The sequence below is a fragment of the Xenia sp. Carnegie-2017 genome, unplaced genomic scaffold (genome assembly GCF_021976095.1).
Source record: "Xenia sp. Carnegie-2017 unplaced genomic scaffold, XeniaSp_v1 HiC_scaffold_23, whole genome shotgun sequence".
NCBI lineage: Eukaryota > Metazoa > Cnidaria > Anthozoa > Malacalcyonacea > Xeniidae > Xenia > Xenia sp. Carnegie-2017.
Window position 1 is genome coordinate 3,184,281 of NW_025813486.1, and position 18,579 is coordinate 3,202,859.

Genomic DNA, 18,579 nt, shown 5'->3' on the forward strand with positions numbered 1-18,579 from the left:
TAACAATAGCTCCGATTTCTTGCATAATGAAATGTGAATCATATCCACGTAGATTGTGAAATATTACTGGGATCTTTAATTTATCAGAGTCTATTCTAAGTTTTAAATTACAATCTTGATGTGCCAGCCTCTGTATTTTCCAGTGATATGACAATGGTCTCGAACTCGAATATCTTTGTTAGTATATTTTTGTTACAGATATGACATTCATCAGCTTTTTAAATTCTTCTTCATCATCAGAGGTCATTTTAATGGTTTATTAAAGTGGGTTTCATAATATTTTTACAATATTTAACTTCTTTTAACATAGCTTCCATAAATTTGTAAACAGCCTTTTCACCTCTATAGTTGAATTGGTTTTGTGAATTTATCATCATAACAACAAACAACTTTATATCCATAACCACAGTCAGTATGCTTCTGATAGGCTTCTGTATATGATTTTTATTATTTTGGTTACAGATATCTTTTCTGTAATAGCCTCAAAGTCAGCATATATAACAAATGGTACTGGTTGTTGCTTATGATAGTTGTTGAATTTAAGTATGTTATTATTTTTATCAGGCATTCTTATTGATTGTATACCATTTATTAATATACAGTTTTCTATATGGTTATTTAATATTTTTCAGAACTAAAACATTGAAGACATCTCATACAAAAATGTTTTCTTTCTTTATGTTTGTTTGATTGTACATAAATTTATTAAAATCTTTTATTAATACATAATGTTTGTTTTTTATCAGTTATCAATAGTAGTTCCATATGGTCTTCAAATTTTTCTTTTGAAATGAATAATGGATATGGTTTTTATCTTCATAGAAAACGTTAATGTTAATTCTGTTTTGCTTTTCGATTTTATTATAATGTTTAACAGTCACTGGAAATTCAACCCATAAGTCTTTGTTAATATATTCTTATCAGATTTTTTTTCGTTGTGTATTATTTTGTGGGTTAATATGTCTAATATGGCACCATCTAAAACATTCATTATCTCTATTTTTGATATTTATCAAACCTTTTTTAGAGTTTTTAATCTCTTTTGGTAAATTAATGTATGAACTCCCTTTAAGTGGTTTATATTGTACAACATTAAGATAATGATTATCTATAGAGCGAATAACCCATCCAGAACCTTCTTGTGTAAATTTACCAATCTTATTTAATATATTTTGTTCTGAAATTTGTAGTGATTCATTAATTTCATTATATTAATAATTGTTAAAGCTGGACTGTTGAAATAAGCAATTTTGTTAAATAACCAGCAGTACCACCATCTTTTATTTCAAATTTTTCAAATGTTATTTAAAGAGTTTCAATATATTTAATCCTTTCATTGATGTTAATATTTCTTTAATATAATATGTAAGATACTTTCTAGTGTTCTGTAATTGTTTCAATGGATCTTTATTGTTAATAATGCTTATTTCATATGACTTTGTATAACCTTTAAGAGCATTGTTTGTTTCTCTTATTTCAACTCTAGGTGTTGGTATTGGTTTTTATTTTATCTGATAGCATCTGTGTATTGTTCTCATACTCTTTAACCATCTCTTTTACACTCTTTCTTGGTTTTGGGACTGGTGTTAATACTTTGATTAATTCGTTTTTCTAAGTTTATAATAACCTTTAACTTTTTTCTTTAGCAATAACTTTTAACTGTTGTACAGTCATTTGTTTGATATTGGATTGTGATAGTACTTTTGTACTGGTTTGGAAATTGAAGTATTATTAACTTCAACCTTAGGCTTTGATTTAATATTATATTAATTAAATCGTCTTTAGTCAAATTTTGAGTTCATCTTTATTCATATTAGGCATACTATATAAAATACTCATGTCTTTAAATACCTTATGTTTTGTTTATCTCTATTCATATATATACTATATATTTTATTTTATTTTTTAAACGCACTAATTTTAATTATAGAAATAAATCTATATTTAAAACTTTTATAAAACTATATTTAATTTTTGAATTTCTTAAATGTTTCTAGTTCTAAGATGTAAAGTTTTATATGCTAAACTATATGTTTTATTACATAAATCACAATGCCATGGTTTTGACATATATAATGTCCTATGTTGTTTGATTTGTTCTTTAGTATAAATTTTGGTCTTCCTCATATTGGTTTATCTGAACACATATTACTATACTATATATTTATTTTTTAAATAGTTATTTAATGCGTTTAAGATAAATTTTAATAATACCATTAGCACTTGAATAGTTACAATATTCATATAAATAAATTTTATAACATGAATATCTGTATCTATATTGTTGATTTCATATTTAAAATAACAATCATCCCATCCATGATATTTATTAAACAGAACTTTAGTAATATGTATAAACTGTGGTTTATAAAAATCACTACTCATAGTATCTTTATTAGATGGTTTTAAATGTATTTAGTATAAAATCGGTTCATAATCAATATTCATTGCACACATAATATGTAAAATTTTTTATATTTTCTATATTATATTTATTTTTTGAAAAGATAACCACTCACTAGTGTTCAATTCATACTCTTTATATATATATCTATCAATCGTCTTTATAAAAGTTCATATGTTAATTTTAATATACATGTTTTTTCTTTCATTATTTCATCTAATAAATCTAAATTAATTTCATGTCCTTTAAATTTATATACATCTTTGTTTTTGAACTTCAACCATTCTATATAATACTATATATTTTATTTTTTTTAAGGTGCGTTTAAATTATCTTTTGTTTTATACAATGTTTTTCAAAATCCTAAAACAACTTCTATATTAGAACTAGTTTTTTCAACATAGAATAAAATTTCTAATCTTTTTAATAGATCTTTAAGATTCATATATAATCAAATTTTTATTTCTTTGACTCTATCAATTTTTATAATAAGTACAGTTAATGTCTTTATCCCACCAAGTTTTATACTTCACAAATAATCTATCATCAAAAATCCTCTTTGTCTTACTATTTTTCATATCTTTAACATGGTGTTTTAATGGTATACCCCTCCTACTAGCTAAACGTATTATATAATAGTTATACATACTTATTTTTTCTGTATCAACTTATGTTTAATCATAGTACTAACAACCTTTATAAAATCATTTGTAATCATCTCAACATATTCAAAGTTACACACAATCTAATTTTATTATAAAACCATTTTTTCTTGAATGAACTGATCTTTGACATTTCCAAATTTCTGGTATCCATTCATTAACTATCTTATATGAAAACAAACCACAGTGTATACAAACATTCATTTTATTGTTATCTGAAATAATTTCTTGATTTTCGCAACATAAGTATGTCTTAGCAGAACTATTAATATAACTATCACATATCTTTTTATTACAAAAGCAACAATTTACGTAACCAAAAAACTCTTCTAACTCTTTATGAATCAATTTATTACAATACATATACTAATACTACATATTTTATTTTTTAAGTAATTTTATATAATAAATATCCAGATATAATACCAATCACAACCATTGTACCAGATTGATAATTTTTCATATTCTTAGATGGTTTGTAAAAGTCATTTAATTGTGGTTCTCTATGAAATGTTAACCCATTGTAATGTATCGTTTTACTTTTCTAAGCGCATCTAAAGCTTTGTTTGTAAGTTCTATATCATTATCAGCATATTGAAGTTCTTGTCTTAGCTGTTGTATTTTATCATGCTGCTTGACTTTTCATAGAACGCCTCTTTAGCCTTTTGTAGTTTTCTAAGACTCGTGGTATCTTTCATTTCCTCAACGTAACCGTTTTTATCAAGTTTATGAAATAGCCATGCAGCTAAGGAAACCTAACCATTAACAACAGCTCCAAAACTGTTCCAACTCCACTAGTAATAACACTTGTCATATATATTTATACAGATTTAAACGGATTCTCAGGGACCCATTTTTTATCCTGAGCATATTTAACTAGCATTGTTGATGTTGTAATAGCAATAGCTAGTTTTGTAAAATCTTTAATATTATCAGTATCTGTTAATTTTTGACCTAGTAGTTTTTTAGACACCATAGAAAGACCTACAGCAGTTGTTGTCACAAGCACTGCATCAAAAGCTTCATTCATAAATTGTTTCTTATTCATAGTATTACTCATATATAATAGGAAATATTTTATTCAAATGAGTCTAAATTATATTTTTATTTTTTGTATCAAAACATGTTTTCACTAGTTGTTTCTTCTCTCGCTTTATCGTTTGTTAATTTTTCCTGCCTTTTATCATTTTTCCTTGTATAATAGAGACTAGCAATAGCAGTTAATACTCCAACAGTCCCAAATAAGAATCCATAATTAATATTCCAGCTATTATCCTCAATTTTCTTTTTATTTTCTAATTCAATCCTATCTCTCATCTTCTTTTCTTTAGAAGCTTTTGATATAAGAGCTAAGCGTTTACCAGCTTCGACTCTAATAGGGTCTTTCTCTTTCTTAACTGTTGTAATTTTTAGATTTTCTTCAGACATGTTATATAATACTGTAGATTTTGTTCACAGATAACTCATAGATAATCTTCTAGATAACTTACAGATAACTCACAGATCTTTATATTTTTTGTTATATTTACTCACCATACCATCTATAGTAGTACAATTGTCATATTATAATATCATCGATAACTTGTCTGATAGAAATATCACTTCATCATAAGGTAATCCTCTTAAATATGATCTTATATTCATAAGTATTTTTCATATGATGTATATGCAAATTTACACATTTCTAAGTTATTATTAATCTTAACCATATAACCTTGAATTAAAGCACCTAGGCCATAGGGTGGCTATAACTATCGGGTTTAAGGTTATACTACCAACAATACCACCAGTCGAGACTAGAAAATACTTCCCATGTTTAATGATAGTCTAATTTTCTTTAATTTATTATACTTCCATTTATAACAGGTATACATCTTGTGATAGTATAAATACAACTTTTCAGCTTTTCAAATTCCTCTTGACTCAACTCACTCGAAATATGATTAAAATCTAGAACTTTTTCATATTATATTATAAAACATATTTAACTAATATGAATGATGATAGCGTTGATATACCAGTAAAGCAATCATATCTGTTTGATGGGGATTATTTACTATCATTTTGTATGTTTATGTACTAATGGTTTTTATAACTTCATCTAGAGTATCTAGGTGTTGTGAGGTGTATTATCTTGATGTACTTTTAGGTTCTTCCTTTTTAACTCCATAATAATTTATTTTAGAATTAATACCGAATTTCATAGTTTTATTAGCTAATGTTAAAATATTATTATACCCATCAATCTTTTATTTAATATGATCATACGGCTGGGTATTAAAATCATACCAGGCTGATTGCCATATTTAAAATAACATTCGTGTCTTTTACTTTTCTCATGTTAGATATCAATAGTCGTATCATTCTGTACTATAGTATCCTTTAATAATTTCCTAAAAACGTTTTGAGTTTGCATGCTCTTAGCTCCATGATTAACTATTGCCATAATGTGTGCTAGCTTGACTGCAAAATTGTATAAACAAAACTTTCAATGACTCTTGCAAAGAACCTTTCCGATTATGTAATACCTTCAGAATGATATGCAATGAAGCATAATCAGTAGTCGAATATTGAAAATTAACATAATACCCGTATCTTTCAAAATGCAATTCAATCATCTGTGATGCTTTATAAATTTCTGATCTGATAATACAAATGATATTTAACAAGGCTTTGTATAATTCTACTTTTATTAAAATTTAAATGATTAAGTGCAATACCGCATAAAAAACTGGCAACATATACCCCACAAATCATAGCGTAGTATTCTTCTTTTTTATAATTTAAATGATTTTTAATATTGTATCTTATACCAGTCGTCTGTTCTTTTTTACTTTTAATTTCACTTGTCCACGTGGCTTTTATAGGTGGTAAATTACTCATAAAATAATCATTCTCTGTTACATAAAATCTGAAGTTACAGATATCAACATTTACCGGCCTTTGAAATGTAGGTTTTACAATAAACGAGGTCCACCGATGTAACATATGATCGAAATAATCCTCAGAATGACCTTCATCTCCATTAACAGCTGCTATAGATTTGAAAACAAAGGCGTTTTAGTTGTTTCTAAATATATTTTTGGCCATGTTGGTACATGTTTTAAATCATCATCACCTAATTTTATAGCATTTTCTTCTATTTGCTTGTTTGACATATAATATAAGCTATGTTATATATGAAGTTCACTGTTTTATAGACGGAGATAGTAAAAAAATTGACTTACAAAAAGTATAGTAACAACTAACTATTCATATTTATATATTAAAAAGCATGTGTATTGGGAATATAAAATGTGAAATTAAATAATACTTTAGCTTTTACAATAGGCGCAACAAAATATAATATAGATGCTGGTTACTGGACTTTTAAAATGCTTAAAACGTTTCTTGAGTCTGTTAACGTAAAGCTTGAGATGGTAGAAAACAACGGAACTTGTAAAATAACTAATAATAATGACGAGGTATTAGTATTGTCTGATACTCTTATTAAAATGTTAGGTTTTAATGATACTATAAAAACTATGAAAAAAGGTATCGTACAAAATGGTGTTTCTAAAGTGGATATAAACAGAGGATTAACGTTTTTACAAATTTCTTCTAATCTTGTAAATTCAAGTTATAATTATAACCCTGAAGGAAAAAAAAGTAATATAGCTTTAACTTTACCAGTAATTCAGTCGTTATTTGGTACTGTTACGAATACAATGATATTGAATCTAAAGTTACAATTATAAAAGGAGCTTTTAACGAGTTAATATTTAAGATATTAGATCAAGATGGTAACCCTCTTAATGTAGGTAGTTTTCTACTTGAATGTTATCTTGAGTAAATTAAATGAATGAAGACATTAAAATTGAGCAAAGTTTAAGAGATATTTATTATGATCCGAAAACAGGATATCAATCAGCAGAACGGATCATTAGAAGAAGGTATAGATGTTAGTAGAAAACAGGTTAAAAATGGTTAATATCTCAAGATACATACTAGATATAAACCTATTATTAGGAGACATAAATTCAGACAAACAAGGGTAAACTATCTTGGTGAACAAATACAAATGGATTTAGTTGATATGGGTTCTTATAAGTATAAAACAATGGTTATTATTGGATATTAACAGCTATTGAAATATTAAGTAGATATGCATTTGCTATCCCTGTTTATAGGAAAGACACAAATAATATGACAAAAGCTGTTGCAAAACTATTAAGTCAATTTAAAGATAGATTTAATGATTACCCGAAATTAGCTCAATTTGATGATGGTAAAGAATTTTATAATGTAGGTGTTAAATCATTATTAGAAAAACATGGAATTAAATACTTCTCTACTAAAAATGATAAAAAGGCTACAATTGTCGAACGATTCAACAGAACGCTTAAAACATCTATGTGGAAATATTTCTATAGTAAAGGAACATATAAATGGATTGATATATTAGATGATTTAGTATATAATTATAACAATACAAAACACAGTACAATCTTGATGAAGCCTAAAGATGTTAATAAAAATAATGAAGATGAAGTATGGAATACATTATACGGTCATGAAGTTGCTTATTTACCATTACCTAAGATTAAAATTCGTGATATGGTTAGAATATCAAAGTATAAATCTATATTTACGAAAGGCTATGAAGCAAATTTTACAGAAGAGTTGTTTAAAGTGACTAAAGTTATTAGAGACAGATTTATATGAGATAGAAGATTTAGAAGGAGCCTATAATTGGTAAATTTTATGAAGAGGAACTATCAGTTGTGAATAAGAAAGATGATGTTTATAGAGTTGAAAAGATATTAAAACGTAAGAAGGTTAAAGGTAAAAGATGGTTTTAGTTAAATGGTTAGTTATGATAATAAACATAACAGTTGGATTCCTGAAAGTGAAATACAAAATATAGAGTAATCTATATAATGGCAGAAGGAGGTTTGATTATATTGAATTAGAAGATAATAGAAGATAATAACGATGATAATGAAGATAATGAAAATATTGCTGAAACACCATTTATTAATGATAATGATGATAAATTATTTATTACTTATAATGATGGTATAACAATAATAAAAAAGACAAATAAAACTAATACTCTTCCTGATGTTCCTACTTCCACTCCTGTTTATACAAATATTAATAGACCTGAAAATGAAGTTTCTTTTGCTGTTGAAAAGTTCATTACAAAAAATTATAAAAAAGAATTTAGATTTAATAGCCTAAAAGGTATGGCAGCTTATGAAGGTTTAAATTTAAAATTAAATTGAGGTAAAACTGATATAAATAATATTACACAGACCATTAAATACAAAAGAATTAAAAGGTATAATTGTTTTACAACGTAATAGTGGAATACTACAATATAATAAACAAAATGCTAAAGAAGCTGTTAAACAATTTAAAACAGAAATTAAAGAATTATTAATTTGCAAGATGAATTTATAAAAACTGAAGAGAGCCTATGGTTGATTTAAATAATCAATATACAATCAAATAACTAATGAAGAACTTAGAGAACATATAGGTGTAATGAACCCCTCTGGAACTATTGATAGAACACGACCACAATTCAGCACAAATAAATGCTGAAGAGACAAAACTAAGCTAGGTGGAATAGAAAAAGAAAGAATGTGGGTAGGAATTAACTAATTTACAGAAAAGAGCCATAAGAATTAGAAACTATAATTAGAGAAGAAGAAGAACAATTAGAGAAAGAAGATGTACTAGAGAAACAAGAAGAAGACATTACTAGATTACAACGATTTAAAGAATGGGTTAAGGAAAATATACCAGGATTATCAGCTTTAGTTATATCTATGGCTGGAATAATTACAACCATTGTCATTGGTGCAAGAAAAGCAATCCTACAAGGTGCTCAAGCTACTAGTAAATTTTCTAAGGCTTTAGTAAATCTAGGTAAAAAATTATGGCCAGTGTTAGGGCAATTATTGAATATTATCGCTCAGGCTATATCTTGGGGAGCTAAAGGTTTAGCATGGTTAGCTTCTAATCTTTGGATTTTAGCTATTGCTGCTGCTTTGTTAATATATGATCAGTATAAACAAAGAAGAAAATAAAATATGTTTTAATATATATGAATAGATTATTACAAGAAGAGCTTTTACCTGGTTATAAAAGGACTGCTATGGCAAAAATTAAAGGTAACCGTACTTTTTATAGTATAACCTTTAACCCGAATAGTGTTAAATCAACTGAACAAATTTATGTTAATATACCGAAATTAAAATCAAATAGTTGCTTAGTGCCTGGTTCACTTAATCTATCGTTTGATCTTAAAATCAGTAATACAAAAAGTCACTTTCTAAATAATCTCAGTCAGATTTTACAAAATAGACTACAAGTTAAAGTGGCTGGAGAGACCCTTTATGATTGTAATAATCATAATGTTATAAGTATATACAAAGATTTATGGATGCCTAAAAGTGATCGGCAAGGCCTTATTGAATACGGTATTTGTAGCGAAAATTTACGAAAACTTATTTCCAAGGATGATAGTGCTGCAACAAGTGGAAGTGCAGAAAAAGTATCAGATAAATTAATGTATGATATTTATGGTACAAGACAGAAAATTAATATTGACTATGTTATTAAAGACCATGGGTTGTATTGCCCGTATAATATGAATAATAACTTTCAATACATAATAACATTACCACCAAGTGATCAAGTACTTATTCCTCAAAGCGGTCAAAAAATCGGTGATTATGAATTAGAAAATATTCAACTAGAATATGAAACTATTGAAAATCAAGAAATTGCTGATGAGGTAACAAATTTATATTCTCAAGGAATAAGTCTATTTTATCAACATATAACTCTTTTAAAAAAAGAAAAATGGGATAAAGCATCTACATTACAAAACATAAACGTCAATGTTCCTCGTAAATCAATGAAAGCTATTATACTACTATTCACAGAAAATTCAGTTAGTGATAGTGAAAAATTTAATTTCCATTAATTGATGAAGTTAAAGTGACTATAGAAGGCACCCCAAATTGCATTTCGCCCAAGGTATGAATAAAACACTTTTTATGAAGAAGCAAGAAAGTTTTTGATAGAACTATTCCGATAGATTGCTTCATGACAATTGAAAATTTTATAAGATAAATTTTCATTAGTTATCGATCTACGCACCAAGAAAAAAATATTGCTGGTAACGGAAAACGAATCATGAATACGCAAAACGGCATTCTGCTTGAAATTAAAAAAAGAGCATATACAAAAGATTTAAACTGTTATATCTATGTTGTTAGTGATGCTCTTGTTCAATTTGTAAATAATGATCTCCAAAGTATCCAATACTAGAATAACCAGTAATATATAAATGAATACACCTTTAATATGATTATTGTAGGTATGACGAATTGTGGTAAAGTCATTACCTTCTCACAATGTTAGAAAAACTTTAATAAACATTTTGATTATATTATTTTATTATGTCCAACGCTATCATATAATAAAACCTATCAAGAATGGAAATATATAAATGATTCTGATTTAATTAAAGTAGAATGTGACCAAGATCAGGTAGATATTGTTTTAAAATATGTTAGTGATGTATATAAAGGTACAAATATTCTTATTCTGATGTTTAATTGGCTTAGATGTTAAAAATAGGACATCGGAATTAGTTCGATTAGGGTTAGTGCTCGTCATTATGGGCTTTCTACTATTGTGGTTACACAGCAATTGACAGTATTGCTAAACCTTATCGCGAAAATATAAGTTATTTAGTTATTTTATAATACAAACCGCAATGATATGAAAACCATATTTGATGATTATCTTTATGGTGTTGAAAAGATGATATAGAAGAAATAACCAAAAATTGAAAAATAATAAGTATGCACATTTAGAAATTCAACTTGTATACCAATGGAAAATTGTTATTCCGCAATAAAACATGTGTTATATATATGCCAAAGCGTAAAGAGCCTGAAACAATTGATGATATATTAATGAGATTGATTCCGCAAATGATACTATCAAAGATGCTATGTGATGATAATATACAAGATAAACCGCAAGAAAGTTTTAATAAAGAGATCAACTACTTAAACTAGCTGAAGATGGTGATTTAGACAAGTCAGTTGCTTACATTAAAAGCTAGTCAAAAATTATTGATAAATTGTACACTGAATACGAGAAAAACGATTACAAAAACCAATGAGTTTTTAACTGATTTAGTTATATCAAAATTTTCAGATATATTAAAGGGTTTGATGCTATTGAAGATCCCAAAGAATTAACAAAACAGCTTAAATCAGACGACCTTTTAAAACGAGATGTGTACAGTTTAGTAGAAAAGTATCACCTCTATACCTTTTAGGGTTTTATCTGGTGGTATAATAACCATTAAACATGTTTACGAACATAAAAATAATAAACCGGATATAAAATCTGAGGAATAATATAAATGAGCTTATTTTATGGGTGATAAAACAGATATTAATGTAAATATACAAGGATCTGTAGATAAAACACATCTATCAGATAATTATACTAAAACTCAAGCTGATGGTAAATTTAATGACTACTATACTAAAACACAAGCTGATGGTAAAATTTTGACTACTATACTAAAACACAAGCTGATAATAAATATGTTTTGTTTCAAGATTAGCCAACTATTATACAAAGAATGAAACAAATAGTATGTTTAGTTAATTAAATAAATATTATACAAAGACTGAAACAGATGGTAAATATTATACAAAGACTGAAACAGATAATAAGTATGCTTTAACTTCAAATTTAGCCAACTATTATAATAAGAATGAAACAGATGGTAAGTATGCTTTAACTTCTAATTTAACTAACTATTATACTAAAACACAAACTGATGGTAAATATTATACAAAGACTGAAACAGATAATAAATGCTTAAGTTCAAGATTAATAACTATTATAATAACAATGAAACAGATAATAGTATGCTTTAACTTCTAATTTAACTAACTATTATACTAAAACACAAACTGATGGTAAATATTATACAAAGACTGAAACAGATAATAAGTATGCTTTAAGTTCAAGATTAATAACTATTATAGAATGAAACGATAATAAGTATGCTTTAATTCTAATTTAACTAACTATTATACTAAAAACAATCTGATGTAAGATATGCTTTAAACTTTAATTTAGCAAATGATATTATACAAATCTAAATAGATGATATAGTAAATAGTAAAGTAGTATATCAAAGTAACCAATTAAATTATACCACAAATGTTGTGTGAAATATTATCAGAATTGTTTTAATAATATTAAATTTATTGAATTTACACTTTATTAATAAATCAATCTGATAACAAAACAGTTAAATTAGATATGGTAGATAAGATTAACAAAAAATTTATCATTAAAATAACAAATGATAACGAAAAAGATAGCTAATGCATTACTAGATTATTATGATGTATACTGTGTTGATGATAATTTAAACTATATTTATTATTATTGAACCAAAATCTCCAGCTTAATTGATTATGACGAATGGAAAAGAAAATGGCTGGCAGTATTTAATGGATTAACTAAAATGCAAGTTTATTCACACCATCAATCTACATTATCTATGAGATATAATGGTTATTCACAAAATTTCAGGCTATTATAGAAGATAATATTCTATCAACTAAAAATTTGTAAATGATGAAATCGAAAAATTAAAAATTTATTAAAGATAACTATCAAGCTAAACCTATAGATGAAGAATAATCCTCATGTTTGACTACATCACATAACTGTTTGTAATAAGTAATTAATACAAAAGCGATATACAAAATTCAAAATCCTGAAACAATTATAAAAACACTTTTAACAAAATTATATGACACTCGCTTGACAGACAAATTAAAAAAACATATAGATTCCATATTTTGTACAACATTGTATTATTATACATGCGCTGATGAAATGTGCTGGTTACATTAAACAACCATTGTTGAAAAACATGCACTAAGACACGCGCCTCTAAAATGACTGCTGCTTGATACTGATATTTTAATAACCTTGATTATTAACACTTGATTATTTAAGACGGTTTTGAAGAGCATTTTTAAGCCTCTATTCTCGAATATTCTTCAGATATTCATCGAATCTAAAGAACCCCAATTTTTACTTCGTGAAAAATTTTTCCCCACCTGATTCCAGAATTCTCGAGGATTCCATTCCCTCCTCGAGGATGGAGCAATATCACTTCGTGATATCACATCATCCTCTACGGTGCCAGATCCTCTCGAACCGATGCTTGTTAACATTTGTTTGTAAAGACTGTTTTAAAATTTGAACGCACCTATATATTTCAAAACATATAGATTGTTTTAAAACGATAGATTGTAAACTCGAGATTTTACCCCTTTGAAACAATGCTTTATTAACATTTATTTATAAGACGGTTTTTTAAAGGCATATTTATGTCTATCGTCCTTTCGGACACCACGGGGGCGACTCCAATTTTCACTTCGTGAAAAATTTCCCACCATCGTCGCCTGAATTCTCGGGGCTCCATCCCCTGCTCAATTTTAGCTACGCTAAAATTTGCGCTGCCAAACCTCGAAACGATGCTTTCTTAACATTTGTTTGTAAAGACTGTTTGTAAAATTTAAACGCACCTATATTTCAAAACATATAGATTCCATATTTTTAAACGATAGATTGTAAACTCGAGTTTTTTACACCCCTTTGAAACAATGACTTTTTACATGGCCTTTTGCTGGGGACACCTTTGAACCATGGCCTTTTCACAATACTTTGAAACGACTTTTACGCAGCTTTTGCATAACACTGGGGACCTTTTGTGAACCATGGTCTTATTTTGCTGTGCAAGATAGATTTTACCCACGGTTATATGTAGTATAGTACATGGGGGATATGAGTGCACTTTTAGTGCACTCGTACCCCCATGTACTATACTACTCTTCCGGTACTACGATTGAAGAATATACGGCTTCGTCCACTCCTAAGACCTTTAAGCCCCGGTAGCTTGTCTTGCAGGTGTCGTATAACCGCCGAAGCTTGTCGATGTCTCCTTTGTCTGTTACGGGTTTTAAGTTCATTAACTCCTGGATATGCGCTTTCTTGAGCACGTTCTTTTTCCCGTATCTTCGTTTCAACAATTCTATAGCTTCGTAATAGTTCGCTGAAGTTAGGGTAAATCCCGATATTGTCGATCTTGCAGGTTCCAGTAGAAGACTCCTTAAAAATGCAACTTGTCCCTGTCAGCCAATCCGTCATTATTATTCACCGTACTATCAAACGAATCCAAAAACTCTTGCCATTCTTGCAGCTGCCGCTAAATTTCTTTACTTACAACTTTGGGAGTTTTGCTCTTATAACTCTGCGCGTCTCCCTACTCAAACTGCTGTTCAGCGTGCCATTTAAGGTCGTTGTTGCCGTTTCAACTGTGGCATTAGATTCCTTGACGATGTCGTTCACATCCAAAATTGCTCGCTCGAGTTTTGCCCGTATATAGTCCGCATCTTCATTTTCTTTTCCCAAATCGTCTTCTGCATTTTCCTCATTGCTTTTGCTCAGCATATCAATAATCGCGTCATCAAGGATTTTTAATGTTGCGATCTCTTTGTTCAATCCATGTCGTAGTTGTCTCAGTTCATTTCTATCAATCTCGCTGCTCCAGCCATGGATAAATGGTCCCACTGCCTTGTGGGCATTTTCGGGAGAAAAAAAGGCTAAGGAGTAAACCTGACAGAAATCCGGAGTGGGGCCTCTAAGGCAGTCTGCTGACATACCCTGTCATCTTTCTGGCAGCTCCTGCAGCCGAAGCGATTCCAAACTGTTGCACTATGTGCTCCTTTGGACTACATCGTCTAGGCCGAGAGGGGACTCTTGGAGTTTGGCTAGCACAGGACTTCCATACTACATGCTCGGGAATCAGTACGCCACACCCCATATGAGGCGTCACTGACGTCATCCTCGCTTCGCGACGGACTTCCATCATCATCAATCTCGCTGTCCGTTTCCCGTATTTTGTGTTTTAATTTACTAGCAATTTTCCTCGCTGATCCTCTATGTCCTGCTCGCACTCGTTTCTTTCTCATAAATTCATGCATTATGCTAATGGACTAAGAAACTTGAATTTCCAAATAGATCTCCAATTAAAATATCTCCGACTCGAAGGACCACGTGTAGCAATTTTCTCCTTTGCGCGTTAGCACAAAGCATTTATGCGTCTGCCGATTTGTTTTTGGGACTGTTTACTATCCTCCTGTACGCGCAATCGAGATACAATTCTCAATTTTACTCAATATAACTATTCCACAACACAGATAATCTTTTAAATATTTCAAGCTTTTACATTCACAGCCAGCGACAAAAGAGCCCTGACTTTTAACGTGTCACAACTAATAAAGTATTGACATAAGTTCCTATTTCCGTTCTTCTATAAGTTCCTTGTATTAAATAACAATTATGAATTACTTATTTACAAAAGTTCTGACAATTATATTTCAAATACATATTCCATTATGGTGCAATCAATATTGAAACAAAGAATTAAACTTGTTTGAGGAAATATTTTTCATTTGCCTTATAGTCGCTTCAAATTTACAACATACACGAAAAAACACAAATTAAGGTAGGCTAGACACATAATATCTTATGATCATTGCTCAATATGGCGACAGTCTCACTTTCCCCTAGGTAGTACGGTATTTAAAATCTCAAATATAAAGGTTGTCAAAGGCATTTTTTAATAAAACGATATTTCAGTTCTAGCAACAACATCCACGCTAAAAAACTGTAGAGAAATTACCAACATCCTCTCAGTGGTGTGCTGGACGGGGGGGGGGGCTGGGGCCGTGGCTCCCTCAGCTGTTGATTTTTAGGAGGCGCTAAAATGAATAAAGGCGTCAACTTTTAAAATTGTATTAAAGAAAGGCATTTGGCATTATACGGTTAGATTGATTTCACTCCCTTAAGTCCAGGATATGGCATTTTAGAGCTTCTTAATAAAGAATTTTCCCCAAGAGCACTTACCTCAGGAATCCTCAAACATGACTCGCACCTTAGGTTCTTAGCTCAGGCTTTGCGCCCCGTTTTAAAAGTGTATATATTTAGGGCCCGTTTTCGATGGTAGCTGACTGCCCCCCCTGGAGTGATCCTAGCACGCAATTGATCCCCCATATTAAAAAAAAATCAATTAAAATTTGCTCGCAAATTGTCTTCATTTGACGGCCGCCATAATTTTTCCGTTTCATAAAAATGTGTTAAATTTTACTTTTCTTACATGACATACATCACGGAGAAGCCACTGACTGACTCTTAATGTTAAGCTTTGTTTAACGGCTCAGATATTTCATTTTCAATAGGAAATGTTGCACTTTGCCCCAGATTACGCTACGTTAATGTGACTTATATAAATCAATGGCCACGCGGTAAGTTCCTTTCCCATAAACCAGTATTAAACGTTCATCCCCATGAATTACTTTCGTTGGCTTTCCTAACTCTTCATAGACCGATAAATAGTCATAATCAAAGATCATATGCTAAGTAGCACCAGAATAATTTCTCCAATCAAATCTATTATTTTTTGTTTGTGATAAACGCCATTTAGTCAATATTTTCTTGATAATCTTTTTTGGCTCAATGTGCTGACTTTTTTCCTTCGTTGTGGAAATCAAAGATTAAATTGTTGTAGAAATCTTGTTCTTTCTTTGTAGACAATATCGTGTAAAATGTCTTCATGAGTGAGAAATTCATTTATAAGAATGGTGGTGCTCATTTTTGTCTTTGCTGTAGTCCTTTTTTTTCCTTTCACCCTAAATGATCAGTAAGCAGCGTGAGTCTTTTTATCTTTCTTTGGTATTTAGTATTAAATCTACATCATTCAGTAACATTCCTTTAAAGTTTTAAATCTTTGCATGTTTCCTTGTCAAAATTTATGTCGAATTCTCAGAAGCAAAAAAGCTTTTGTGTTTCGCAAGTTACCTGCCTCCCCAGTATGAATCTGCAAAAAGTCTCACGAAATTTACAACGCAAAGTGTCGTACGTTTAAAGAACATAATGTATCACAATTCTCTACGACAGTCATTTAGATTACCCTTGAAAAAAATGAATCTTTTCGTAACATGCCCTACCCTATTATTTCATTGGTTAACAGTAATCAATTTTACTCACGTCACGCGACCTGAATTATTATGATGGTTTATTTTCCAACATGTGCTAGTAACAAGGTTATGTAAAATAAATTCGTAGCACTAGTCAATTCAAAACAAGGTTATTTTAATATTGTAAATTATCTCTAGAAACAAGTCTTCCCACTTTTTGCTGAAGGAACTGTTTCCCTCCTCACTTATTACACCATACCGCTTTTTTCTTTACTAAGTCCACTTTGATCAACATTCACCTGACATATTAGGCAAATTGGTGCTTTAGGATGGGCGCTTTTTCTTTGCTGTTTTAATTCCTACAAAACAAGTTAAATTGAATAGTCTAATTTTGAATGCCACACATGTCAGTTAAGGCATGTAAGTTAAAGTGTGAATTAACTTGACACGTAACAATCAACTGATGTATAGAAATATCGTCATGTACAGAGGTATCTCTAGCATTTCCAACTTGGATTTTCGCCATTACAAACGATATTTGACATTGATGATCCAAAGACATAAAAATCTAGCACCAGCAATGTCTGTCTTGTAACAAGTCACATGTACTATCCAGTGGAATATCATGTTGTTTTTAATGTTTTGTTGAAAAGCTGCTGTAATTGGCAAAAGCTGTAGCATTATCTCTGCCATTTAGTAGTTGTCTATGTCTAAATTTGTATTAATAGCATGCTTTTGAAGAAGCTGAATTTATAAACGAATAAATAACTTTGATTTCATCATGTATATCCTCGACTTTAACGATGAGTGGTATATGATGTAGGTCGAACTTTCAAAATTGATGATTTTAACTGTCTTGTTGATACATCATATTCTTTTTTAGATGGAATCAAGAGAAAGCAGAAATCTACTTTACATTCAGCAAATAATCAATGTGGTACAAACGGAACTTGCTCAATTTTTCATCAAAGAATGGAACTCTCGTTACAAATTAACACATGGCGAATGGGACGATACCAAAAATAGTGGCAAAAAATTTTGCACTTTAGAATCCGGTAGGAAGTTGAATAAAACACTAAAATTAAAATATCAAGATGGAGACACAAGTAGATGGGACTGCACAACATTATTCGATGCTATACTTTTTTCAAAATCGATTGGAAGACATCTTGATAAAAAAACAAAGAATGCTGTTCATGCACTTCGTGGTGAAAGAAACAAAGACGCACATTGGTATGAAAGCGAATACTCAGATGATGATTTTGATAAAATAGTCAATATCATTGAAAAATCATTTCAAGATTTGAAATTTTCGCTCGATGAAATCAATAAAATAAAAAATCATCGTAACAGTTTTAACTCGTTTCAAGTTCTTCCTTCAAAATCGAATCATTTTCTCGTTGAACGCATTGAATTACGAGAT

At 29.5% G+C, this 18,579-nt stretch overlaps 1 long non-coding RNA gene across 1 annotated transcript in view; it reads left to right on the plus strand.

Moving 5' to 3' along the window:
- LOC124448887 overlaps positions 1 to 18,113 on the plus strand; it is a 55,310-nt gene extending 37,197 nt beyond the window's left edge. Inside the window, exon 3 of the long non-coding RNA XR_006949308.1 lies at positions 18,040 to 18,113. This is a non-coding gene — a long non-coding RNA (uncharacterized LOC124448887). The remainder of the gene's footprint in view (positions 1 to 18,039) is intronic.
- Positions 18,114 to 18,579: the final 466 nt, after the last annotated feature.